This window comes from Chaetodon trifascialis, chromosome 20 (genome assembly GCF_039877785.1).
Source record: "Chaetodon trifascialis isolate fChaTrf1 chromosome 20, fChaTrf1.hap1, whole genome shotgun sequence".
In the NCBI taxonomy this organism is placed as follows: Eukaryota; Metazoa; Chordata; class Actinopteri; order Chaetodontiformes; family Chaetodontidae; genus Chaetodon; species Chaetodon trifascialis.
Window position 1 is genome coordinate 22,342,144 of NC_092075.1, and position 26,503 is coordinate 22,368,646.

At 42.5% G+C, this 26,503-nt stretch overlaps 1 protein-coding gene across 2 annotated transcripts in view; it reads left to right on the forward strand.

Annotated features, from left to right (window-relative positions):
• Positions 1–21,008, forward strand: part of mbd2 (methyl-CpG binding domain protein 2) — a 62,277-nt gene extending 41,269 nt beyond the window's left edge. For both annotated transcript variants that reach the window (XM_070989813.1, XM_070989812.1), the window contains exon 7: positions 20,668–21,008. The gene's annotated coding sequence lies outside the window, so the exon portion shown is untranslated. The remainder of the gene's footprint in view (positions 1–20,667) is intronic.
• The last annotated feature ends 5,495 nt before the right edge of the window (positions 21,009–26,503 follow it).

The window sequence follows — 26,503 nt, forward strand, 5'->3', positions numbered from 1 at the left end:
TGCCACCAGCTATAACTACTATCTGCCAACACATTAATTGTCATTGAAATTAACATTGTTTCCCAAAGCATGCAGCCATATTTTAGCTTTTGTAATGTCTTGCAAATTGTTCTGATTTTAAAAATGAAATGTTTAGGTTATACTCCCATCTTAAAATTCAGTGCTTAACCAATCAAAACACATGTCCGCACTAATAATTCACTGTAATGATGATTTCACTCATCTAATGACTAATTTCCCTGGTGGACATACACTCCCTCTGTGTTGTATTGGTATGAAGGAGTGGTACTGCTTACAAGTACCACTGACCACTGACTGGACAGACTGCTACATGAAGCACACTGCGTTTCTCACCAAAACAATCTAGATGAGAGGGATAAACAACTTTGTCAGCTTTACTGTGTCCTTACAAGAGAGCTGACATCATGATGACTTGGTGGGCGGTATACTGGTTGCGTCACTGTCATCGGTGTCATATTCTGTCATGACATACATTTTGCAATACTGTCATTACTGTGATAAATGTTTCTGTAAACATGTGTTTCACTGTGACTGTGATAACATGCAGGCAGAGGGCTACACATAAAACTGGAGTTATAGCCAGTAACTACCACTTTTCCACGCTTCATCCTGCAACACAAGCTCAGCTGGTTTTGTTGGGACATGAAAGGCTCCTCTACTGCATGCTGCATTGGTATGTGTGTCTGTTGCTGTTGTATGTAAATGTACTTCAGAGACGTGTCCCATGGGAGCGTGATTATTGTACTGATATACTTTGGGCTTTCTGCCACATAAATACTGTTGAGAAGCCTAATCCTAGCCCTTGTCTAACTTTCTCTGAGAATGAATCACATGACATTTACTTATTAACCTACATTATGGGACAGGTCACTCCTTCCGAAACACAGGTAGACCTTTACCTTATTTTCATTCCAGTTTGGAGTCAATAAACACATCTGTTTTTTTTTTCGTAAAATATTTTACCCTACATTGCTAATAGAGTAATAAGAGGTGGAATCATATTTGAGTGGAATATCCCTTTTTTTTAAATACTGTGATAACAACATCACTGTAAAAAACAAACGAACAAAAAATACTCTAAGATTTTATCAGGTGTGTGTGTCTCTGCTCTGTGATGTTTCCTCTAAAAGACAATAGATGAGACATTTTTTAAAGCACATTTGTTTTCTGTGGAGGGAAATTCAGCATTAATGTAGATTTATGCAGATTGGCTGGATGGAAGTTGTTTCGGCGAAAAGAGCTGCTGAGAGTCAAGGAGTGATTACTAATGGGTTTTTATAGATGGACCAGAGAGAGAAAGGGCAACGGCCAGCCAGTGTGTGTGTGTGTGTGTGTGTGTGTGTGTGTGTGTGTGTGTGTGTGTGTGTGTGTATGTGTGTGAGATTGTGAGTATGCCTTAGTGTACTTTCAGGGACATATTTCAGACTCAAGACCAGCTCATTGGGGATGGTTGGGGAGGGCTGGTGCAGCTGAAGACAAAAGCTGTGTCCCCTGTAAGAAAACAACTGATTTTTGGATCAGTGGTTAGGGTTAAGGTTAGGGTAGGGTTAAGGTTAGGCAAGTAGTGGAAGAAGTGACCCAGGTGTGTGTTTCTCTTGGGCTACTGTCAACCCGTTGAAACAGCCATTTTAAATCTTTGCAGTAATCTCAGACTGTTCAGCTTGTTTCCTGAAGCTGTGACTCTTGTTACTGCTTCCTGCTAATTTATTTATGTTGGCTTTATGGCTGAGTTGGTTTCTTCCATTCTCTTTCTCTTCTGTCTATGATCTGCTCTTTCCTGGAAACAATACACAGTAACACACTAATGCCAGTGTTTCCCCTAGAATTTTTTTCAGGCCCGGCGGCACCCACCAAAAAAAACCCCTAAACAGACGAGACACGTGGGATGGTGTATTGGCGCAGTTGGATTAAGTCAGGTGGCACAGCAAGCAGTCTGCAATTCTGCAATTATTATATTTGCATTCAAATTTTTGTTCACCCAGACTGTATTCAAGATCACAAGGAGAGGGTGACTTAATAAGGTGCATTTATTGCATACAAATGGAACATGCTTGATTACACATTGGCACTTCAACCACACAGTGTGCATTGTTCTGTGCTGCACTTGATTTTTCTCAGTTTAGAGAAGAACTTCACCAAGGCATTGTGGTAGGGGAATGTCCTACACATAATTCAATTCAATTCAATTCAATTTTATTTGTATAGCGCCACAGAGCTGGTACAGGCCGAGCTCTTTTATCTACAGAGACCCAACAATTCCCCCATGAGCAAGCACTTGGCGACAGTGGCGAGGAAAAACTTCCTTTTAACAGGCAGAAACCTCGGAAAGAAACAAGTTTTGGGTGGGCGGCCATCTGCCTCGACCGGTTGAGTCGGACAGGGAGATCAAGAGAGAGAGAGTGGGACAGACAGAGAGAGACAGACAGAAATGTAGTCAGAGAGAGAGAGACAGAGAGAGAGAGAGACCGACATGCAGTCACAGTAACAGTGACAGTGGATGTAATAACAGTAGTAGCAGTTGCAGTCGATGTCAGGCAGGGCCAAGGCAGGAGACGCAGCTGCAATCCACAATCCAGATTCAGCCACTGTCCATGGGAATCTGCGAGACGACAAAGCACAGACACTCTGGGGAAGGAGCTAAGTTAGTAACACGCCGTGGTAGGACATGAAAGCGTGCAGATGGAGAGGGAGAGAAAGACAGAGGAGCTCGGTGTATCTTTGGAGGTCCCCCAACAGTCTAATCCTATAACAGCATAACTAGGGGCTGGTCCAGGACAAGCCTGAGCCAGCCCTAACCGTAAGCTTTATCAAAAAGGAAAGGTTTAAGCCTACTCTTAAATGTAGAGACAGTGTCTGCTTCCCGGACAAAGACTGGAAGATGGTTCCACAGGAGAGGAGCTTGATAGCTAAATGCTCTGACTCCTACTTTTTGAGACATTCGGAACCATAAGTAGACCTGCACTCTGAGAATGCAGTGTTCGAGTGGGGTAATAAGGTACTATGAGCTCTTGAAGATAAGAAGGTACCTGGCCATTTATGGCCTTGTAAGTAAGGAGGAGAATTTTAAATTCTCTTCTAAACTTTACAGGGAGCCAGTGCAGAGTGGCTAGGATTGGAGAAATACTCTCTCTTCCTGTTTTTTTGTCAGAACACGTGCTGCAGCGTTCTGGAGCAACTGGAGAATATTCAGCAACGAATTTGGGCAGCCTGATAGTAAGGAATTGCAATAATCCAGCCTGAAAATTACGAATGCATGGACCAGTTTTTCTGCATCATCTTGAGACAAAATATGCCTGATTTTTGCAATATCACGTAGGTGAAAAAAGGCAGTCCTTGAAATTTGTTTTACATGGGAGTGAAAGGACATGTCCTGGTCAAAGATAACTCCCAGATTCTTTACAGTGGTGCTGGAGACCAGCGCAATGCCATCCATAACTGCTATGTCATCAGAAAGTGACTTTCTACTATAACTTACTACTACTACTATAACTTAAGTTTTGTCTGAGTTTAGCATCAGAAAATTGCAGGTCATCCAGGTCTTTATGTCCTGAAGACATGCTTGTAGTCTAGTTAACTGACTGGATTCTTCTGGCTTCATTGATAAATATAGCTGGGTATCATCTGCATAGCAATGAAAATTTTATTGAGTGCTTGCTGATAATCTTACCTAAAGGAAGCATGCTGTATACAAGGTGAATAGAATTGGTCCAAACACAGAACCCTGCGGAACTTTAGCTGTGCTTTTTTTGCTTTTTGTGCTTTAGCGAGCACAGAGGAGTCATCATTAACGTGTACAAACTGAAAGCGATGTGACAAGTGGGGTTTAAACCAGCTTAGCGCAGTTCCCTTAATGCCAATGAAGTGTTCCAGTCTCTGCAATAGGATACCATGGTCAGTGGTGTCAAATGCAGCACTAAGATCCAATAAGACTAGTATAGAGACAAATCCTTTATCAGATGCAATTAGAAGGTCATTTGTAACTTTAACCAGTGCTGTCTCTGTGCTATGATGCACTCTAAATCCTGACTGGATATCCTCAAATAAACTATTATTGTTTAGAAAGTCGCACGGCTTATTGGCAACTGCTTTCTCAAGAGTTTTTATGAGAAAGGGAAGGTGGGATATCGGTCTATAGTTGGCTAAAACCTCTAGATCAAGAGTAGGCTTTTTAAGTCGCAGTTTTATCACAGCTACTTTTAAGGACTGTGGTACGTAGCCTGTAGATAAAGACAGATTGATCATGTCTAATACTGAAGAGTCAATTAAAAGTAATACTTTAAACAGCTTTGTCGGGATAGGATCTAAAATACAGGTTGATGATTTTGATGATGAAATTGAAAAATGAGACAGGCTGAGTAACAGTTTCTACAATATCTGTATTTGAAGACAAAACAGTACCTGTTGTCAGCAGAAGCCAATGAATTCTGTCTCTAATTTTATCATTAAAGAAGCTCATGAAGTCATTACTGTTCAGAGCTAAAGGAATACATGGTTCATTAGAATTATGGCTCTCTGATAGCCTGGCTACAGTGCTGAAGAGAAACCTGGGATTGTTCTTATTTTCCTCTATTAGTGCAGAGTAATAGGCTGCCCTGGCACTGCGGAGGGCTTTCCTGTATATTTTAAGACTGTCTTGCCAGGCAAACTGAAATTCTTCCAAATTGGTAGAACGCCATTTCCTTTCTATTTTCCGTGACGTTTACTTTAATTTGCGGGTTTGAGGAATATACCATGGTGCTAACGTCCTCTGTTTAATTATCTTCTTTTTTAGGGGCGCAACAGAGTCAAGTGTCATATGCAATGAACCTGTAGCACTATCAACCAGGTAGTCAATCTGGGAGGGACTAAGGTTAGCATAGGAATCCTCTGTTGTATTGAGACATGGCATTGAATTAAATACTGTTGGGATTATATCCTTAAATTTAGCTACAGCACTATCAGACAGGAGTCTGGTATAAGAATTTTTGCCTACTGACTGGTAGTCTGGTAATATGAATTCAAAAATTATTAAATGATGGTCTGATAAAAGAGGATTCTTTGAGGAGACTATTAAGTCTTCGATTTCAATGCCATATGTCAGAACAAGGTCGAGGGTGTGGTTAAAACAGTGAGTCGGTTCATGTACATTCTGATGGAAGCCAACTGAGTCTAATACTGAGATAAACGCAGTGCTAAGGCTGTCATTATCAACCTCGACATGTACATTAAAGTCACCTACAATAATTACTTTATCTGCTTTAAGGACTAAACCTGATAGAAACTACTTCTACTATAACAATATTATAACAAATAAAAGTGGCTGCACTGTTTTCCATTTTTCATGAGAAAGAGTGATAACAAGGCTTTCAAATGAGGTATAGTCGAGTTTAGGTTTAGGGTTGATCAAAAGGCTTGAGTCAAAAATCGCTGCAACTCCACCTCCTCTGCCGCTGCCTCAAGGAATGTGAGTATTAATATGGCTCGGAGGAGTAGCTTCATTTAGGCTCACAAACTCTTCAGGACACAGCCAGGTTTCAGTCAGACAAAATAAATCAATATTATGGTCTGATATTAACTCATTTACTAAAACAGCTTTTTAATTAGATTTTTATGTTTCACTCCTCTTCTCTGTACTTTTGGTTCACTTAGTTTATGTGGTCGGGGGGCAGACACAGTCTCTATGGAGTGTTGGGTGGGTAACTGCTCTAATGGAGGCGCAGAGAAGCATGTAGGACTGCAGCTCTGCCTCCTTGTCTCAACTCTGAGTTGTCAGGGGTTAGGTTCATCAATAAAATCGGTCAGATTTCTAGAGATGAGAGCTGCTCCCTCCAAAGTGGGATGGATGCCGTCTCTCCTAATTAGACCAGGTCTTCCCCAGAAAGTCTGCCAATTATCAATGAAGCCCACACCGTTTGCTGGACACCATCTCGACAGCCAGTGATTGAACGATGACATGCGGCTAAACATATCATCACTGGTCAGATTTGGCAGGGGTCCAGAGAAAACTACAGAGTCCGACATCGTTTTTGCATGTGTATACACCGATTCCACATTAATTTTGACCTCTGATTGGCGTAACCGGGTGTCATTACCGCCGACGTGAATAACAATCTTACTATATTTACGCTTATCCTTAGCCAGCAGTTTCAAATTTGAGTCGACGTCAACCGCTCTGGCCCTCGGCAGGCATTTGACTATGGTCGCTGATGTCGCTAACTTCATGGTTCTCAAAATGGAGCTGTCAATAATCAGAGTTGGTTTCTCAATGGGTGTGTGGCTCAGTGGGGAGAACCTGTTAGAAACATGAAGTTGTTGCTGGTGACCCGTGGGCTTCAGCTTGGGACTATGCTTCCTTTGAACAATCACCCAGCCTCCCTGGTTTCCCCGCTGCTCTGGAGCTGTCGAGGGACGGCTAGCCGGAGCTGCACTTGGTCGGTCTGCACAGGCTACGGGGGCCTGGCTAACTACAGCTAATGGTTTGGTTTCCATGGTGTGGAGCCGAGCTTCCAATTCACTAAGCCTCGCCTCCAGCTCACTAAATAAAGTACATTTATTACACATACCAGTATCACTAAAGGAGGCATAGCTAAACATGTGACACGCCAAGCAGGAGAGAGCTGGAGAGGGACTGAGACAAGCCATCGCTAGCTGCTAGGCTAAGATGGTGTAGCTAGCAAAGCAGACAAGCACGTAGACATATAAAATTAACGGTCGCTAAATAAACAGACTTATGGGTGCTTGAGCAGAACTAATGTTACTTTAGAGCAGTCCTTCTCAAATAGTGGGGCGCGCCCCCCTGGGGGGGTGCAGTGCAATGCCAGGGGGGGCACGTGTGACCTTGGGGAACATGCTTTGAGTGTGCGCAGGGAGTATTAGCTCTATGATGTAGGGGGTTTTTTTGCACCGAGCAGGCGATATGAAGTGCAGTAAACAAACCCTCAAGAGACAACATGAAAAAATTTTTAACAGGGATGAAAAGAAAGGCGGAGAGAGACGAAGATAATGAGACAAAAGAAAGTCACCCGAAAGCTAAGACGAGGAAATATGACGAAGCGTATGTAGCGCTTGGCTTCACTGTGACTATAGTGGGAGACGAGGAAAGACCGGTGTGTTTACTGTGTCTAAAAATGCTGGCAGCGGACAGCATGAAGCCAAAAAAATTAAGGCGCCACTTAAAGACATTACACCCCAATCACGCTGATAAGCCGCTGGAGTTTTTTCAGCGAAAACGTGCTGAATATTGCCAACAATCATCCCGCTTTGTGAATGCTACTTCAGTAAACTAGCGAGCACTGTTAGCATCATAGAAGGTGGCGTACCACATTCTCAGTGCAAAAAACCCTACACCATAGCAGAAGAGCTGATACTGCCTGCAGAATTAGACATGGTCTCTGTCATGCTGGATGACGCAAGTGCTGCGAAACTAAAAACTATCCCTGTGTCCAATGACACTGTCGCCAGACGTATAGATGACATTGCTAACGATCTTCAAGAACAGCTGGTAGATAAACTCAAAGACAAACGTTTTGCCTCACAATTTGATGAAGCAACTGACAGCAACAAAGACTGTTTGTTTATTGCTTATGTACATTTTGACTTGACAAACTCCCTGTGTGAGGATCTACTTTTTTGTAAATATGTCAGAGACAGAGCCACAGCTGAAGAGCTATTCAAAATGCTGGACTGCTTCTTGACTGAGAATGGGCTAAAGTGGGAGAACTGCATTGGTGTTTGCAGTGATGGTGCACAAACCATGGCAGGGAAGAGAAAAGGACTTCGGGCACTCATCAAGAAGGCCTCACCTAATGCTGAGTGGACACGCTGTATTATACACAGAGAAGCACTTGCATCAAGGCAACTTTCCCCTGAATTAAGTGAGGTTATGACTGACATTATAGGTGTAGTCAATTTTATAAAGACCAGACCACTAAAAACAAGAGTCTTCTCTGCTATCTGTGAGGAGATGGGAGCTGAACATCAAGCTGTGCTCTATCACAGTGAAGCAAGGTGGCTGTCACGAGGAAAAGTCTTGTCCCAAGTTTTTGAGCTCAGAGAGCAGATAAGAGTGTTTTTGGAGCAGGAACACAAGTATGAAGTCGCAGAAAAATTTAGTGATGAGAACTTCCTGGGAAAACCGGCCTACCTGAGTGACATATTTGGAAAGCTAAATGAACTAAATCTACAGCTTCAAGGGAAAGATAAACACCTCCCTCAGGTCACAGACAAGATCAGCTCTTTCACTCGAAAGCTTGCAATGTGGGGCAGGCAACTTGATGAAGGAAACACTGATTCATTCGAGAACCTGCATGAATTTGTGGACACTACTGACTATGATGCTACCTCAGTGATTCCACACATTAAGCAGCATATTTCATCACTGATGGGATTCTTTAAAAAGTACTTCCCTGAAAACAGTTCCCAGTATGACTGGGTGAGAGATCCTTTCAGTGCACCAGGTCCAACTGGTTTCAGCTCTGGAGGACCACCATTGACATGACGTCTGACTCCACATTGAGACTGAGGTTCACATCACAGACACTGAGTGAATTCTGGCTGAGTGTAGAGAGGCAGTATCCACTCTTAGGGCAGAGGACTATAGGCATTCTGCTTCCTTTTGCAACATCTTACCTTTGTGAGACTGGCTTCTCTGCTGTTGCTGCACTGAAGACCAAGTACAGGTCCCAGCTAAACATTGAGCAGGAGCTGAGAGTTGCAGTATCATGCTTCAAACCTCACTTTGAAAAGCTGTGCACTGCAAAACGTGCTCATTGTAGCCATTAATCCTGACTTCCTCATTTTGATAAAAAAAGAAAGAAAAAATCAGCACAAATTGTTTTATTCATTTTTGTTTTGTAGGTTAAAGTGTTTTATATATTGTGCTCCTGAATTTGAATTTGTTATCATTTATTGATTTTATTTAATTTTATTTTTCAGTATCAAATGGTGCAATAAGTCAGTCAAAAATGTTTACAGTTTAAACAAGGATTTTTTTTTTATTTCAGGCAAATTGATGCACTTAAAATCTTTTCTGTTACAGACCAAAAAACAATGTTAATAAAGTTATTCTTTGTTGTAAGTTGAACTATATTTCTTTCTTTTTTCTTTTTTGTTTTCTTTAATGTTAATAAGGATACAATGTTATGCAGAGGTGTACTTATAACAATTTTATAGACAAATGATATTATTTATAGTCGCGGCGGAGGGTGGGGGGGCGCGAATTGTTTTCTTCTTGCTAGGGGGGGTGTAACAGAAAATAATTGAGAAGCACTGCTTTAGAGCGCGGACAATAGGCCACTGTAACAAAACACAGAGCAAATTACACTCAGAGGAGCAGGAGCGACAAACGCACGTTACTACTACGCAGCAACCGGAAACAGGAAGTGAGACGATACGCTTACCTCAGCACATCACCCTGTTAATTCAATTCAATTCAATTCAATTCAATTCAATTCAATTCAATTCAATTCAATTCAATTCAATTCAATTCAATTTTATTTGTATAGTGCCAAATCACAACAAAAGTTGTCTCAGGATGCTTTCCATACAGAGCTGGTACAGACAGAGCTCTTTTTTCTACAGAGACCCAACAATTCCCTCATGAGCAAGCGCTTGGTTACAACCTTCATCCCGTTACAACCTTCATCTAATTGAGATTCTATCAGTTACAAAGAATTTAAACATTTAACAAACATTAAACATAGAAGTTTTTTATTCGTTTAATTATAACAGAGTTACATTCAATGCCTGGGGAAAAATGACCCCTCAGTGGTTCTAGTGGAAAACTAGCTTATTGTCTGTGTTATTTTCATCATTATTGCTAAAAAGAAAGAAGCTCAATCAGAACAAAAATATAAGCTAAACGACAATTTGGAAACTTACCATGGGGAGTGTGGTACAACCAAGGGCTGTATTTATGGTTGTTAAGCCATTCGGGATCCCAGCCAGATGTTCTGTGTTTAGCTGTATCTTTTTTTTTTTTTTTTTTGGACCGGGTTACCAGTTGAACCGGGCCCACGGTCACCCGTCGGACGGGGGTTGGCAATCGGAGCGGGGTCACCTGTCGGACAGGTGTCAGCAGCAGTAATGGTCCTTGAGCAGCCCCCCTCTCCACTGCAATCTGCCCCCCTTTCTTCCGTCTCACCTGCACCTGTCATTTTTTTTAGAGTTGCGTCTGTTACTCTGCCTTCATCTATTTTCCTTGGCACTGGAGTCTGGCAGAAAAACTTCTTTATATTAAGACCCCATTTACACTTAGGGAAAACGCATATGTTTTCATGTGGTTTACACGCAAACAGAGTTTTTTTTTTTGTTGTCCCAATTGCAGAATGAGGGTCCTGCGTCCTCCCGTCCTGGAGAGACTGTACTCCCAAGTCGAACTTGCTAAGTCCGAACTGCCAAGTTCGTAAGTCCGAACTTGACGTACTTGGTATTGAGAAACGGCCAAGCTGTGTTCCAATTCAGCGGCTGCATCCTTCGGAGGATGCAATTGAAGGCCGATTACGTCATAACACTGCACGAAGGCTGTCCCAATTCATCCAAATTTGAAGGGTCCTCCAAATGCAGCTGACAAATCCATCCTCCTTTTCCTGTTTTTGGAGGATGCATTGCTACTATCCTTCGCGGCCTGCCATATCCTAAGATGCGTTGCGCACCAATCGTTTTTTTTTAACAATGGCAACCAACAGCACCAGCAGCACCATTATTATTGTTAATGTTGTTATTATATCGAACAATAATGTTGTCTGTTGACGTAACAGAAAATATGCTTTACATGTCATTTTGTGAGCAAGGAGTAGACGGAGGAGTTTATTAAACTCTGTGGTCAAAACGACCATCTGTTTACAGGGGCCAAAAACACGGCCACACTCGGATGGAGGTAACTGTTGTGGCATAAATAAATAGCCCATTTGTTCTCTATACATACTGTAATTGTATGTAAAAGTTATACATAAATGAACCCAAATCCTGTACAAAGACCATGAATGTTATTTTTGGGTGGGGGTAGGAATTGTATGTCTGTCCTGATGTTACTTTTTGTGAATATGTACAGTACATATCTGTGATAATGTGATCTTGTGTGTTTACCTTTTGTCATGCTCCACTAATGTTTAGAACAATCCTGCAAAAAATGGGATTGACAAAAAATGATTGACAGGCATTGATTTTTTAAAGATTTTTTTCTGTTTGATTACATTCTGTGTTGTTAGATTTAAATTGTTAATTAAAAATATTGTGTTATAAATTAAAATCTTATAACCTCATTACATTATCTATTCCATTTCTTATTTACAATATAAGTAGACTTTTGAACTAATTTTCAGTGACAACACAATTAGTTTATTTTTTCTGTGATATTTACAGATATTTACAAAGATACAATATGAATATTTCTATTTACAAGTGGGCATTCTTAAAATGTACAACTACTTACAAAAGATCAGCAGGAATGACTATTTACAGAGATTTGCAGATTTACAGAGAACATACAGTTGAGGCTGAGCAGGAGTCCCTGGTGGTCCTGCAAGATTATTGAAGCAAACAGTTTCCTGTTCTGATAACAGTGACCATCAGGTCCGCTTGGAGGCTTGATCCTCACATGGCAGCTGTTGATTGCTCCAGCAGCTTTTCGAAAAGCTCTGTGTCTTGCCAGCCCTGCAAACCCCTGAGTTACTGCCACCAGGTCTTCTGTGGTCTTGGGGAGATAGATGACCCTGTGGCAAATGGCCACCTCCTCCTCAGTAACTCGATGGATGATGCGGTGAACAGTGGAGCAAGGCATCCCAAACACCCTTGCCACCACAACTGTAGGATGTCCCACTCGCCAGCCAGAAGAGAAAGACCAAGGTCTCTATTGTGGCACCCCTTCCATGTCGCCTTTCCTGGTGGAGCAGCTCCAGCAGCACCGCCAGGGACTCTCTGCTCAGCCTAAAATCTGACCCGAAAAAAAATTGCAGAACAGGAACACTGATGTTTATGCAGCAGTACATCGGCCTTGCCTGGATGGAGAAAGAAGGGTAAGAACAGGAGGATTAAACAAGAGCAACTGAATTTTAGTTGATACGACAACTCTAGTGAAAGTTAAAGCTTAGACCAATAATGCTTACTTTCTCCATCTATTACACTTTGGCTCCTCAATATGGTTCTGATGTTTAATACGCAACATTTTAATAGGCTATTGAATTAAGTCAGGGTTATTTACAGGGTTTGTACACATTGAACTATTCAATTCAAGCACTTTTCAGATCTTGAAAACATAGCATTAAAATTACAGCATACAGAACCCTGCATCAAGACTCCTGGTTAAATGACATATATGTCAGTCCATAGTTTATATGGCAAGCCTTTGTCACTAAATGGTATCGTTTATTATCCCGTTTATTATCCCTGAACTGGGACACAGCTATTGTTATCAATCAATCAGTCAATCAATCAAACTTTATTTATCGAGCACTTTTCATACGAAGGAGCAGCCCCAAGTGCTTTACATAAAAGCAATACAACAAATAATAGACACAAGAGATACACATACATACGCATGCACGCACACACACACACACACACACAAATTTAAAAACACTGAGGAATTAAGAAAAACTGAGGAAAAGTGAGGAAACGTTATGATGCGCTCGACGGCGGATTTATCCGGGTTCATGTAAACGACAACATTTTTGAAAACGATGTTGTGTGCACGATCTTATTTTTGAAAACGGAGGGGTCAAAATGTCTGTTTTCCAGAATACCTTGCTATGTGTAAATGTAGGGTAAGTTGTCTGTCGCCCGCAATATTTTTTCTTTTCTTCAGCAGCGCCATAGTTGGCTAGCTACAAACCTTAAACATCCCATAAAATATGCCTGCGCTCTCAGCAGCGGTACTCGCATCGTTACTAGGCAACGAAGCAGGTTGACTTGCATTGCGCTGGACAGAGGCGCTCCTAAATGTAAATGATTATTGATTTATGAATGAATGGATAGGTGGCTTATTTTTGGCATATTGATTTTTTAATTTTTTTGGCCTGGCGGGGGGTCTCCTTGGCCTGTACAATGGTAGGGGAAACACTGAATGCTGTTTCACTATTTTGTTGTTAAAACTTTTGTTTTCAGTTTTTGTAAGTAGTAGAACTGTTTAGAGCCTACTAAAGCAAAAATTGAAGTACAACAGTGCTGATATACTGTCATAAAATCCTGTAGTTAAAATTCTACTTAATTTTTTTTTTATAAAAGTACTGTCAGCTAAATATACTACATTTTCAGGAAGAAAATCTCTCATTGTATCAGTTGATATTTATTTTTTGACATAAACACACAACATAAACAACCATGTTTTATAAGGATCCATTTAGTTATTTAAGAATTGTGACCAAGATATGTATTGAGCTGGACATGTGTATGAACGTGCAGTACCAGTCCTGTGTGTGTGTGTGTGTGTGTGTGTGTGTGTGTGTGTGTGTGTGTGTGTGTGTGTGTGTGTGTGTGTGTGTGTGTGTGTGTGTGTGTGTGTGTTTGGGGGGGGGGGGGGGGGGTAGATCTCACACAGGGCTAAAGAAGTTGTCATTTTAAGCCAAACTATGATCTTTTCCTAAACCTAACCAAGAAGTTTTGGTGCCTAGCTTGGTCTGAAATATCTCCCCTAAGACATCACTTAACACCTAGTGAAATGACACACAAGTAATGAATTTGTTCAGTCATAAAACATCCACCTTTCTCTGTTGCTCTTGTGTGTAGGCCATGCCCACTCTGTGGAAGAAGAGGATTTCACAAATGTTGGACTGTTTCTTTAAATGTGTAAAACGGTGTTTTAATCTGATCAAGACTAAAGATTCACAATGCTGACTGAGAAAAGACTGTGACACAGACACACAAACACAGCTGCCTGTGTGTGTGTGTGTGTGTGTGTGTGTGTGTGTGTGTGTGTGGGTGGGTGTGTGTGTGTGTGTGTGTGTGTGTGTGTGTGATTATTAGCTGTGTTTATTGTAATTTCCAGAGGAGCTGATTCAGACTCCTGCAGAATTTTTCAGCGGCTGGTAATTAGTGGATGCTGAGACACAGACAATTATCTGCTTCAAAGTCATTCACAAAGCTGATAACTGCTGAATGTGTGTGTGTGCTGTCAGTCAGCTGAATTGCCCTGATTAAGCAGCAGATTATCAGGATTTTCTAATTATTAGGGAATAATTGACTGAGCTGAGGATTATCAGACTGAAACATGAAAATGCTAAAACTGTGAAGGAAGCAAACATTCAGATACAGACACATTAACACGTGAAACGGTAAAACAATGAAAACTAAAACACAGAGTTTATCATAAAGACTGTTTCATGTATTTAGCAGCACCTGCAATCTCTGTGTGCAAGACTGAGGGATTCACAATGGAGTGGGTGGGTGGGTTTAGCAACAAGGGATTCAAAGAAGTACAATGAAGGATGATCAAAGTGGGGATTCAAAGGATTTGATTATCAAGAATCAATGCAAAAATGTCCCAATGAAGTATTCAAAATGCACAGAAAGGATTTTAAATGTAAATAAAGGTGTTGAAATGAAACAATGAATTCAAAATGACACATGGAAGGACATTGAATAAAAAAGTTATTCAAAATAAGGACTTCAAGTTGAATGAAAAGAATGAGGGTTTGAAAATGGAAATGAAATTGAAACAGGTTAAACAGAAAAAATAAAGGATCAGATGGCACAATGAAGGATTCAAAATAAAAAGGAGAGATTAAAAATGGCACTGTGAAAATGAAAAGAGGTTAATCACATCTGAAAAAACAGAATTTCCCACCAGTTTTTCTGACATTTTAACCATGGTTAGACCAAGTGTTAACTGTGGTCATAGCAACTATGTGTAAGAAAACAAATAGTGAAGCCACTTCGTCAGACAAACTTGAGGACAACATATCTTTGTGCGAGAAAGGCTTTAGGACGTCCGGTGATGTAGTATAAAGAGCATATGCCCAGGGACGAGGTTGTAGTGGATGAATGGGTCAAACACAGGACTTTCATCAAGGAGACTATGGTGCGAAACCTAAAGTCAGTTTTGACTTACTTTTAGACTTGGTTGTTCCATTCATTTTTATTTCTAGTCACAGTTTGGTTAGGTTTAAGAAACTAAACTACTTTGGTAAGATTAGAAAAAGATCATGGTTTGGGTTAAAATAGACCCTTTTACAACATTAACCACTTGTAAGAAAGGTCATCTGGCAGAAGGCCCTAAAGGCAAACTTCTCCCATGTGCAAACAGCTCAGTGCCACTGCTAACAGACAGTGACAGGCAGACGGTCACAAGCTGTCAAGCTGTTGCCGTCTGCCTGTTGTTGTTCATCATCGGTGTTGCTCAGCGCTGACAGGCCAGGTGCACTGACTCAGTACAATGTCTTTCTTACACAGGAATAACATAAAATAGAGACAGAGATGTACAACATTATATAAGCCTTATTCAAAAGCAGGCAGTCTGCATCACCATAGGACAAGTGCTGCGATATCGTAAACATGGAGTTAAACAACAGATCAACATTCTGATTGATTTCCTCATAACCAAAATTTTACTTAATGAACTAATTTAATTATGGATGTTTCACTCACCAGTTGTTGTCCCTGCTCACAACAGGTTCACAGATTTTGTACATGTCACGGCCCCTTTTTAAAACTTCATCCTCCTTTCCTTTATGCTGGCAAACTTTCCAACCACTATGTTTTTGTCAATGTTTATGCCCTGCTCAACACACAGTAGAATGTAGGATAGTTTGGCCTCATCCATACACCAACACAAATAGCTCTTAATGAACCTCATATGGTTGAAACTTCATTTAGCACTAACGCTGCTAATGGGAACATTTTTGTCAATTTTATGGAGAATAGTCAGATGTTGATATGTCCATTCCGTGTCGTTGACAGCGAGGAATGATAGGCCTCCATCAGTGTCAAGATCAATGGCTAATAATGTAGGACCCCGATTCCAAAAAAGTTGGGAGGCTGTGTAAAACATTAAATAAACATCCATCCATCCATCCATTTTCTCCCGCTTATCCGGGGCCGAGTCACGGGGGGAGCAGTCTGAGCAGGGACGCCTAGACTTCCCTCTCCCCGGACACTTCCCCCAGCTCTTCTGGGTGGATCCCGAGGCGTTCCCAGGCCAGCCGAATGACATGGTCACCCCAGTGTGGCCTGGGTCTTCCCTGGGGCCTCCTCCCGGTGGGACATGCCTGGAACACCTCCCTAGGGAGGCGTCCAGGGGGCATCCGATGATGCCCGAGCCACCTCAGCTGACTCCTCTCCTCTCCTGCGGAGGAAACTCATTTCAGCCACTTGTATCCGGGACCTCGTTCTTTCGGTCATGACCCAAAGTTCATGACCATAGGTGAGGGTAGGAACGTAGATTGACCGGTAAATCGAGAGCTTCACCTTTTGGCTCAGCTCCTTCTTCACCATGACAGACCGGTACAGCTACTGCATTACTGCAGCTGCTGCACCGATCTGCCTGTCAATCTCATGCTCCATCCTTCCCTCACTCGTGAACAGGATGCCAAGATACTTAAACTCCTCCACTTGAGACAGGAACTCTCCCCCAACCTGAAGGGAGCAAGCCACCTTTTTCGGTCGAGAACCATGGCCTCGGACTTGGAGGCGCTGACTCTCATCCCATCTGCTTCACACTCGGCTGCGCACCACCCCAGTGCATGCTGAAGGTCCTGGTTGAGGGAGCCAACAAGACATCATCATCCGCATCCAGTACCCTGGAATAGACTTTCCCAGGGAGGCTGAGGAGTGTGATCCCCCAATAGTTGGAACACACCCTCCGGTCCCCCTTTTTAAAAAGAGGGACCACCACCCCAGTCTGCCAGTCCAGAGGCACTGTCCCCGTCTGCCACGCAATGTTGCAGAGGCATGTCAACCAAGACAAACCTACAACATCCAGAGACTTGAGGTAATCAGGGCAGATCTCATCCACCCCCGGTGCTTTGCCGCCGAGGAGCTTGCGAACTACCTCAGTGACTTCAGCCCTGGTGATGGATGAATCGACCTCCAAGTCCCCAGTCTCTGCTTCCTCTACAGAAGACATGACAGTGGGATTGAGGAGATCCTCGAAGTATTCCTTCCACCGCCGGACAGTATCCCCAGTCGAGGTCAACAGCTCCCCATCTCCACTGTAAACAGTGTTGACAGAAAGCTGCTTCCCCTTCCTGAGGCGCTGAATGGTTTGCCAGAATTTCCTCAAGGCCGACCGAAAGTCCTCCTCCATGGCCTCCCCGAACTCCTCCCAGACCAGACTCCCAGAGTTTTTGCTTCTACAACCGCCTGAGCTGCCGTGCGCTTGGCCTGCCGGTACCTGTCAGCTGCCTCAGGAGTCCTATGAGCCAGCCAGGCCCTTCTTCAGCTTGACGGCATCCCTTACTTCTGGTGTCCACCACCGGGTTCGGGGGTTGCCGCCATGACAGGCACCGCTGACTTTACGGCCACAGCTACGGACGGCTGCATCAACAATGGAAGTGGAGAACATGGTCCATTCGGACTCAATGTCTCCAACCTCCCTTGGAATCTGGTTGAAGCTCTCCTGGAGGTGGGCGTTGAAAACCTCCCTGACAGCGGGTTCCGCCAGACGTTCCCAACAGACCCTCACGGTACATTTGGGTCTGCCAAGTCTGTCCCGCTTCCTCCCCTGCCAGCGAATCCAACTCACCACCAGGTGGTGATCAGTTGACAGCTCAGCCCCTCTCTTTACCCGAGTATCCAAGACATACTGCCAAAAGTCAGATGATACGACTACAAAGTCGATCATTGACCTCCGGCCTAGGGTGTCCTGGTGCCACGTCCACTGATGGACACCCTTATGCTTGAACATGGTGTTCGTTATGGACAAACTGTGACTAGCACAGAAATCCAATAACAGAACACCACTCGGGTTCAGATTGGGGAGGCCGTTCCTCCCAGTCACACCCCTCCAGGTATCACTGTCGCTACCCACGTGAGCATTGAAGTCCCCCAGCAGAACAATGGAGTTCCCGGATGGAGCGCTTCCCGTTCCAGGGACTCCAAGAAGGCCAGGTACTCTGCACTGCTGTTCGGCCTATAGGCCGAAAAAACAGTGAGAGACCTATCCCCGACCTGAAGGCGCAGGGAAGCGACCCTCTCGCTCAGCGGGGAGAACTCCAACACATGGCGGCTGAGCTGGGGGGCTATAAGCAAGCCCAAACCAGCTCGCTGCCTCTCACCGCGGGCAACTCCAGAGTAGAAGAGAGTCCAGTCTCTCTCAAGGAGTTGGGTTCCAGAGCCCAGACTGTGCGTGGAGGTGAGCCCGACTATCTCTAGCTGGTACCGCTCAACCTCCCGCACTAGCTCAGGCTCTTTCCCCCACAGTGAGGTGACATTCCATGTCCCCATAGCCAGAGTCGTTGTCCAGGGTTTGGGTCGTCGGGGCCCCCGCCCACAACTGCCACCCATATCACATAGCACCAGCCCCTTCTGATCCTTCCTGCAGGTGGTGGGCCTATGGGAAGGCGGGCCCACGTCGCTCCTTCGGGCTGGTCCCGGCCAGGTCCCGTGGGCTAATACCCGTCCACCAGGCGCTCGCCTGCGAGCCCCAACCCCAGGCCTGGCTCCAGGGTGGGGCCCTGGTGACGCCAATCCAGGCGACGTACGCTTCCTTGATTTTTTCTCTTTCATAAGGGGCTTTTGAACTGCTCTTAGTCTGACCCGTCACCTAGAACCTGTTTGCCTTGGGAGATCCTACCAGGGGCATTAAGCCCCGGACAACATAGCCTCTAGGATCATTCGGGTGCTCAAACTCCTCCACCACAATAAGGTGTCGGTTCAAGGAGGAGCATTAAATAAACAGAATGTGATAATTTGGTAATTCTTTTTGACATTTACTCAATTTAAAACAGTACAAAGATAATATATTGAATGTTTTACTTCATCAACTTCCTTGCTTTCTGTAAATATATGCTCTTTCTGATTTGATGCTGGTATGCTTTTCAAAAGTTGGAAAAGGGGCAGCAATAGACTGGGAAAGTTGTGGAATTCTCCAAAAACACTTGTTTGGAACATTCCACAGGTAAACAGGTTCATTGATAACAGGTGATAGTATCGTGATGGGTATTAAAAGTGCATTCTCAACATGTTTAGCCGTTCACAAGCAACGATGAGGCGAGGTTCTCTACTTTGTGGAATGTATGATTTTATAAATGATAACAATCCATTGTCATGGGAACACTTTGTAAAATTGTTAAAGGTAAACACAGTTTCTTTGCAAATGATTGCGTTATGTTTTTTATTTTCATTTTACACAGTGTCTCAACTTTTTTGGAATTGAGGTTGTACAAAAAGAACTCATCCACAACTTGTTCTGGCTTGGATATGTCTTCTGAATAGAAAAGTGCAAGCTCCAGCACTTTCTTGTTAGCATCAGGGTGTTTAAAGCACTTTGGATTGAGTAACGTGAACAGTTCAGCTTCTTTGAAGTCTGAAAATCGATTCTTAAACTATTCACAAAAATATTGAGGATTTAAAAATAAACCTCAATTTCAAAGTAACTTTTCGGTTGCATTGCTTTCTCGTGCTGTCTTTTTAGTGGTGCTCTCCAGTGAGTTACTTAGTCATGGACAGACATTTGCTTTTGTGTCCAACCAAAATGTATCTCAGTAGGAGCCACCTACTGCCACCTACTGTAGCAAGAGTAATGTTTGATATCACTCCTGTTCTCTTGCTGTGTGAATGCTTCAGTCTGATGTTTCTTGTGTGATTAAAATGTGTTCTGTGTAGGAGAAAGGCCTCCGCATATGATCTTTTCTAATTGTAGCCATGCCCCCCTCGTTAATGCAGCAGAAAGGAGGAGGTGCTGAGGGGTTAATGGAGAATCTAATGATGAGCATGGAGGCCTCCCACATTAATTGGACTTTTTTTCCCTTGGTCTGATGTTGGCTGTTCTGCAGGAGCTAGTAGAAGACCGTATGTTCTTTAGAGTTTTATTAAGTAGGTTTTATAAAACAAGCTTAGCCAATTTGAGTTAAATAAAAGAAGAAGGTAGGAGATGGGTTTTTGTTCAGAGGTCTCTGCAGGGAGTGTCACAATTATAATAACACTTAACCTGTTAGTAGAAGACTTCACTGTAGATGTGTGCTCATTAATATTTTAGTCCTTCTATTCTTGTGAGGGCCCTTTTTGACATAATTCATTCCTAGCACCTAACCCTAATTCAAACCAACTCTTAACCCTAAAAAAGTTTCTCTTTTTCCAAAATTGTAGTCATAATCTGGCATAAGCTTGGACAAAGGAGGTGAGACTACCACTTGAATCGTAAAGTAAGAAATTTGAATAAGACAAACCAAACACAACAAACAATCCTAAAAGTTATAAACCAGGGGAGAGAGACCAGTTGACTGCCACAAGTCTATGTAGGGTTGCATTTATAGCAGGTGAGCTGAATTCTCCTGCTGACTTGACTCTACCCACTATGCTCCAGCGGGGAGAAGACAAGGAGTCCTGTCAAGACAGGTTGTTGTCACTTCAAAAAGGTCAATACTTTCCAAAAATGTCATCTAAATTAAAAGGATGCTAAAAGTGTCCCCGGTTTTTGCTGTTACAGCAAACTGTAAATCTGTAAACTAAACCATTACAATGACAATAATATTTCTCTCTCTCTCTCTCTCTCTCTCTCTCTCTCTCTCTCTCCAGAATCCCTCTGTTCACCAGCCTCAGGTTTATCATCTTCTTCATCCTAACACAGACAACAATTAAAAAACAGATCACCCAAAGATTGAGGACGCATAGGGCGACTGCTTCAACGTTTCTCTGAAGGAAACCAATTTCAGGTTGACATTACACTGAACATCTTTCAACATCTGGAAGCTAAAGTGATTTTCCAGAGCAACAGCAGCAACATTGGGAGCAGCAACCACAGCAATAATGGCATCAGCACTGACAAAAACACCAGCAACAACTACAATATGACAAGAAGCAACTGCAGCAGCAACAGAATGTGCAACATGGGAACATGGGGAGCTACAGCAGCTATAGGAGTATCTGCCATCAAAAAGCAACAACCAAAGCCTTTATTCCTGTCTGTGATTTACAATCTTTACAACACACGCTTATCTCACTGTCTCACTTTTCTTTTTAATATAAAGGTCATGAAATATAATTTTAAAAAATCAAATAAATAAAAAAATTTAAAATATACTGAAGAGCAACACCCTCACCGAACCCAAAGTCAGGCTGCAAACTGCTGGACAGCTTTTGCTGACTCTACTAACTCTTATTGAGCTCTTTGATGATTTTGGTTGTTTGGTTGTTTGTTTGGTTTTAAAGAGGTTAAAGAGGGGTTTTGATTAAATAGTAAGAATTTACATGAATATGAAATAGAACAATTACTTATTTAAGACAAATTTTATACCTTGAGAGACCATACGGGTATATTTCTTGGACTGTAGTAAATAAATGAATATATTCACAATTGTTAATTGGTGCTTTTTTAGAATTTGCTGATAGATGTTTCTGATGTTGTTGATGTTGATAAGCAATATTCTACACACAGCTGACAGCTTAACCTTTAAAGGAATGGTACAATGGTAAATGGACTGTATTTGTATAGCGCTTTTCTAGTCTGAAGACCAACTCAAGTGTTCATTCACACATTCATACAGCAGCTAAGCCACCTGCTCATTACGAGTGTTATCCATTCAAACACACTCATACACTGATGGCACAGCATCAGGGGCAGTTTTGGGGTTCAGTATCTTGCCTAAGGATAATTCGGCATGTGGACTGCCGAGGCCAGGGATTGAACCACCTTCTGATAGGTGAACGACTGCTCTACCTCCTGAGCCACAGCCGCCCCTGTATTTTGAAGATCAATATTAGTCTCATGTCTGTGTTTCTGGTATGGGTAGGGGGAAATGACTAGCCTTGCTCTGTCCAAAATTAAAAAATACACCTGTCCACATCTCTGAAGTTTCCAAGAGTGACCTGGCCAAGAATGCAGCCCAACAACATTATCACAAAAAAAAACAAATATAAAACAACTGTTAAACACAAGGGTACAGGTCAATAACAATAATCAAATAATAATAACAGCAATGATAGGGGGTATTAGAAGCAGAAGAGTTCAAAAACAGTTACATTGATCAAGGGAGTTTTCCTCTCAATCCCTCATTATGTTCTTGAATTCCCTCAGAGAGATCAGCTCTGATAATTTTTATCTGATTATATTTTAATTTGCTGACAGACAGAAATGTAAAAACAGTTTGATAGTTTGTGGTTTTATATGGAGTTACATTGTGAAACTATTTTTTGTCAAATGACAACTGGGTGCAGTGAGTGTGCAGAGGTACCTGACCTTTTAGTTTGCCAGTGAGGTACATAGTGTTGATAAGTGAATTTTAGAAGTCTGGACCGGTAGTTTTGAAGTTATTAAGTTTGAGTTATTACAGTCAAAAAGAGATGTAGCATAACTCAACATGCTCTTCTGAAAAGCTGTTGAGTGTGAAGAGCTGCAAAGCTCAACCTGTCCTAGAATCACCACACCCTGCACTCTTCAAGCAGGAGGATGTCAGGCTAAGGTGCTGCAAACCAGGCAAGTTCCCAGGACCTGGTGAGGGTGCTGAAGGCCTGCACTTTAGACTTCAGACTGCTTCTTTATTGATCCCAATTTGGAAAATTATTTTGTTGCAGTAGCACAATGGAGCTCTCACCTGCTCTCCACTCACTCTTTTGAAAATCCTATATATCTCAACCATGCCACCCTCTGGAAAACGTCCAATATCATACAGGTGCCAAAGAAATCCCAGCCCCAGCCCTCAGAACTCAACTGAGCTTACCTCAATAGTCATAAACTTTCTTCTTTTTTTCTTTCTTTGCACTGGATTCTTCTCATTGCTTTTATACGTTGTCTTCTCTGTCTTTTCTTCTTCCAAGAAAGAACTTCATGGTTTTGAAATGACAAGTTCAATAGTAACATTTGGCTGGACTTGTCAGCTGTCCTTATGCTTTTGGGCATCTCAACATCTACTGTCCAGACTGGAAATTTTTTTGTCTTATTCCTGTTCCCCAGAGGATGAACCTTTTAGATTTTGATGACTCCATGATTGCTCCTTCAGTGCCATGCTCAGAATAAAGTTTATATTTTTAGCTCCACAACTGATAAGACTGTTAGAACAGCAAAATTTCCAGTATATTGCTTGCTCAACCAGATACTTGGCACAAACAGCTCTTAGTCCAGATCTTGGATTCTGTATGTATGACTGCATGTGTGTGTGTGTGTGTGTGTGTGTGTGTGTGTGTGTGTGTGTGTGTGTGTGTGTGTGTGTGTGTGTGTGTGTGTGTGTGTGTGTGTCAAAGACAGTGAGACAAACCAGTCTGCCAGCTCTGCCCTCATTTGCATCTGCTAATGGCTCTATGATGCCAGTTTCTGATCATTGCAACTACACATTTAAATTCCTGCCCCCCTGCCAGATGCTTCTCGCTCTCTCTCTTTCTTTCTCTCTCATCCAGGGATTCCTGTTTCCATCAAATAACAGCGGCTCTGTTCGTGCTCTGCATAAGAAAACTCCAGCTGAGGTTAAACTGGAGACATGAAGCTGCTGCTGGTCATGATGCTTTAGAGGAGAGCTCATAGATTTACACTCAAACATTACAGCCATGGATGTGTCATTCCAAAACCATGGGCATTAATTAGCTACAGTAACAATCTTCTATTATATATCTAGATTCAGGCTTTCTACCAATTTTTTGGAACTGGCTATAAGTATTTGCTCCCACTCAGTCGACAGTCAGAGAAATTTACATCAAGGAATTGATAGTTATACAGTTATAGTAAAAAGTAGAAAGGCTGAACTCTTTCACGGAGCTCTTAGAGTCAATCAAACATAAAATATCAAGAATGTAATGCCATACTTAAAGAGGAGGTCAAAGGAGGTGCTTGGCTGTTATAAGCAAAATAGCAAAGTACCCAGTAAGTGTTAGGTTATAATCAATTGCCTACCTCAAACACTATACAGTAAATAATGTACTGTACTCTGGTTGTAAGCCTAGATATCAGGACAGCCAAAAAGCCTTGGTCAGAATGCCTCAGTGATCCCACGTTGGACAGGGAACACAGTAAATCAGAAATATAGTGGGACCAGCCAGTGAAGTGCTTTATAAGTGATTTAAAAGAATTTAAAAATCTATTCTGCATTTTATGGGTAACCAATGTAGATTGGCCAGCGCTGATGTAATGTGTGACCTATGTTGTGTATTAGTTAAAAGTCTGTGGGCTGCATTTTGGACCAACTGGAGCCAAGACAATGAAGAACAATTCAGGGTGGTAAATAGTGATTTACAATAACAATCAACATGGGAGGAGACAAAAAGGATGATTTTTTTCCAGATCATTGACAGGATATTACAGTTTCAATTATGGCAAGGTTTCTTAGTTGGATGAAACAGGATTTGACATTTGCAGACATTTGCTGAGCTCGAAACTCTTGAAAAACTTAAAATCCAGATAGCTGATGATGAAAGTAGTTAAATTAAACAGTTAAACAACAGTTAACTAGACAAAAGTGATGGAGGAACTGAAGAATGGAGAACAGGATAGGAACAGTGCAGGAGACCTCAGGCACATAGCCTTAGAGCTGAGCTGATGGGGGAATGGCACAGGAGATCTAACCAGAGGCTGGCAACCAAGGCAACACCACTCTGGAGGTCTAGCAGGTGGTGTACATGAAGGCGAAGTCCATTTGGAGGTCTAGCAGGCACATTTGCTTCTGAAATGATTTGCCTCAACTTTTCCATTCCAGCAAGGGAGAAGTTGCTTTCATCTACCTTCTGGCTTACAGCTGGAAAGTCCACTGACTTGTACCGGGAATGGACAAATGAACTGAATCTGTCAACAGATTTGATTCTACACCCGTTCCTGCCCCAACCCACCTGAGCACAGACCTTACGCTGTTTGACTTTGTTTTTTTGTATGTAACAGATGTCAAGTCTACCTCAGTTTCTGCTATGTTTATAAAACACTGCACATATTTGAAAACATTTTATTCACCAGAAAGTGAATCAGCTCGTGAACTTCCTGGCACTAAACCTGCAGAAAAGAAGTTCTAAGGTTTCTCTCTGTTTACATTTTTACACTTTTATTTACATTTATTGTTTGAGTGTTTTTCATGGTTGTGTTGACATTTCCTTTCCTGTCTGCCTTGATAGCTGAGGAGATTATAATCAGAGGAAGGTTAAATTTAAAATGAAAATGTTTAAATTTAATGTATTTTTCTCCTGGTCCTTATTTTAAATAGGTCATAAAAAATATCAATAATTATCGATATCGACTGATATAAAACACTTATATCGTGATACAGTTTTCAGCCATATCGCCCAGCCCTAGAACCACCTACATCACCTGGTGGGAAGCGAGCTGGAACTCGTTGAAGTTTGCATATCGTCCAAGCATCGGCTTGGAGGACACGGTCATCTACCTGCTCCATCGATCTCTTTCCCATCTGGAGCATACTGGAAGCACGATGAGGCTCATGTTCTTCTACTTCTCCAGTGCTTTCAATGCAATCCAACTATCACTGCTCAAGGGTAAGCTGGAAGGAGACGGCATAGCCTGCCACCTGGCTGCGTGGACCATTGACCACCTCATTAACAGACCACAGTATGTGAGGATTCACAACTGTGTGTCTGATGTGGTAGTTTGCAGCACGGGGCTCCTCAGGGGACAGTGCTTTACCCTTTCCTCTTCACCCTCTACACTTCAGACTTCAGACAACACTGACGGCTGCCACATTCAGAAGTTATCCAATGATACAACCATTGTTGGATGTGTATCACAGGGGAACGAACTGGAATACACAGAGATTGTAACCAGCTTCGTTGACGGGTGTGGACTGCACCACCTTCAAATAAATGCCAGCAAGACGAAGGAGATAGTGAATTGATTTCCGAAGGAATGCACCACAGACTACACCAGGCAACCATGGTGGGAAGCTCCTCTCCCGGTCATATCTAGACCAAGACCTGGTTACAGTCAGCCTGCTCCTCTCGCAATGTGGTTTTAATTGACAATTTTAACCTCTTCTGGAACCGCGGGCCATTTTTTAGCAGAGATGGAATTCACGCCAGTCCACATGGTTCCCGTGCCCTGGCTGCAAATATCTTCCATGCCGTTACTGCAAACAGTCGAAACAGTGACGCATGACAAATTATTCCTGAATTGCACCTGGACACCACAACAGTCACTGGACACAACTCTTCCTCTCTGTTGCCGTTCTGCCCCAGTCACCACTAGACACACCATCAAATGGACTTCTAGAATAAATCGTAATAATCTCAAGACTCTACACAGATATAAACCACCAATAATGAATCCACCCCTCAACACCACACTTCTTATCAATGACCTGATTTTAGATAACAATATCCAATGCATGTTTTTAACTGAGACATGGCTCAGCACAGATGGTCCAACAACACTTATGGAAGCATCCCCACCCAACTATAGTTTTTTATACTCTTCCAGGACTGATAGAAA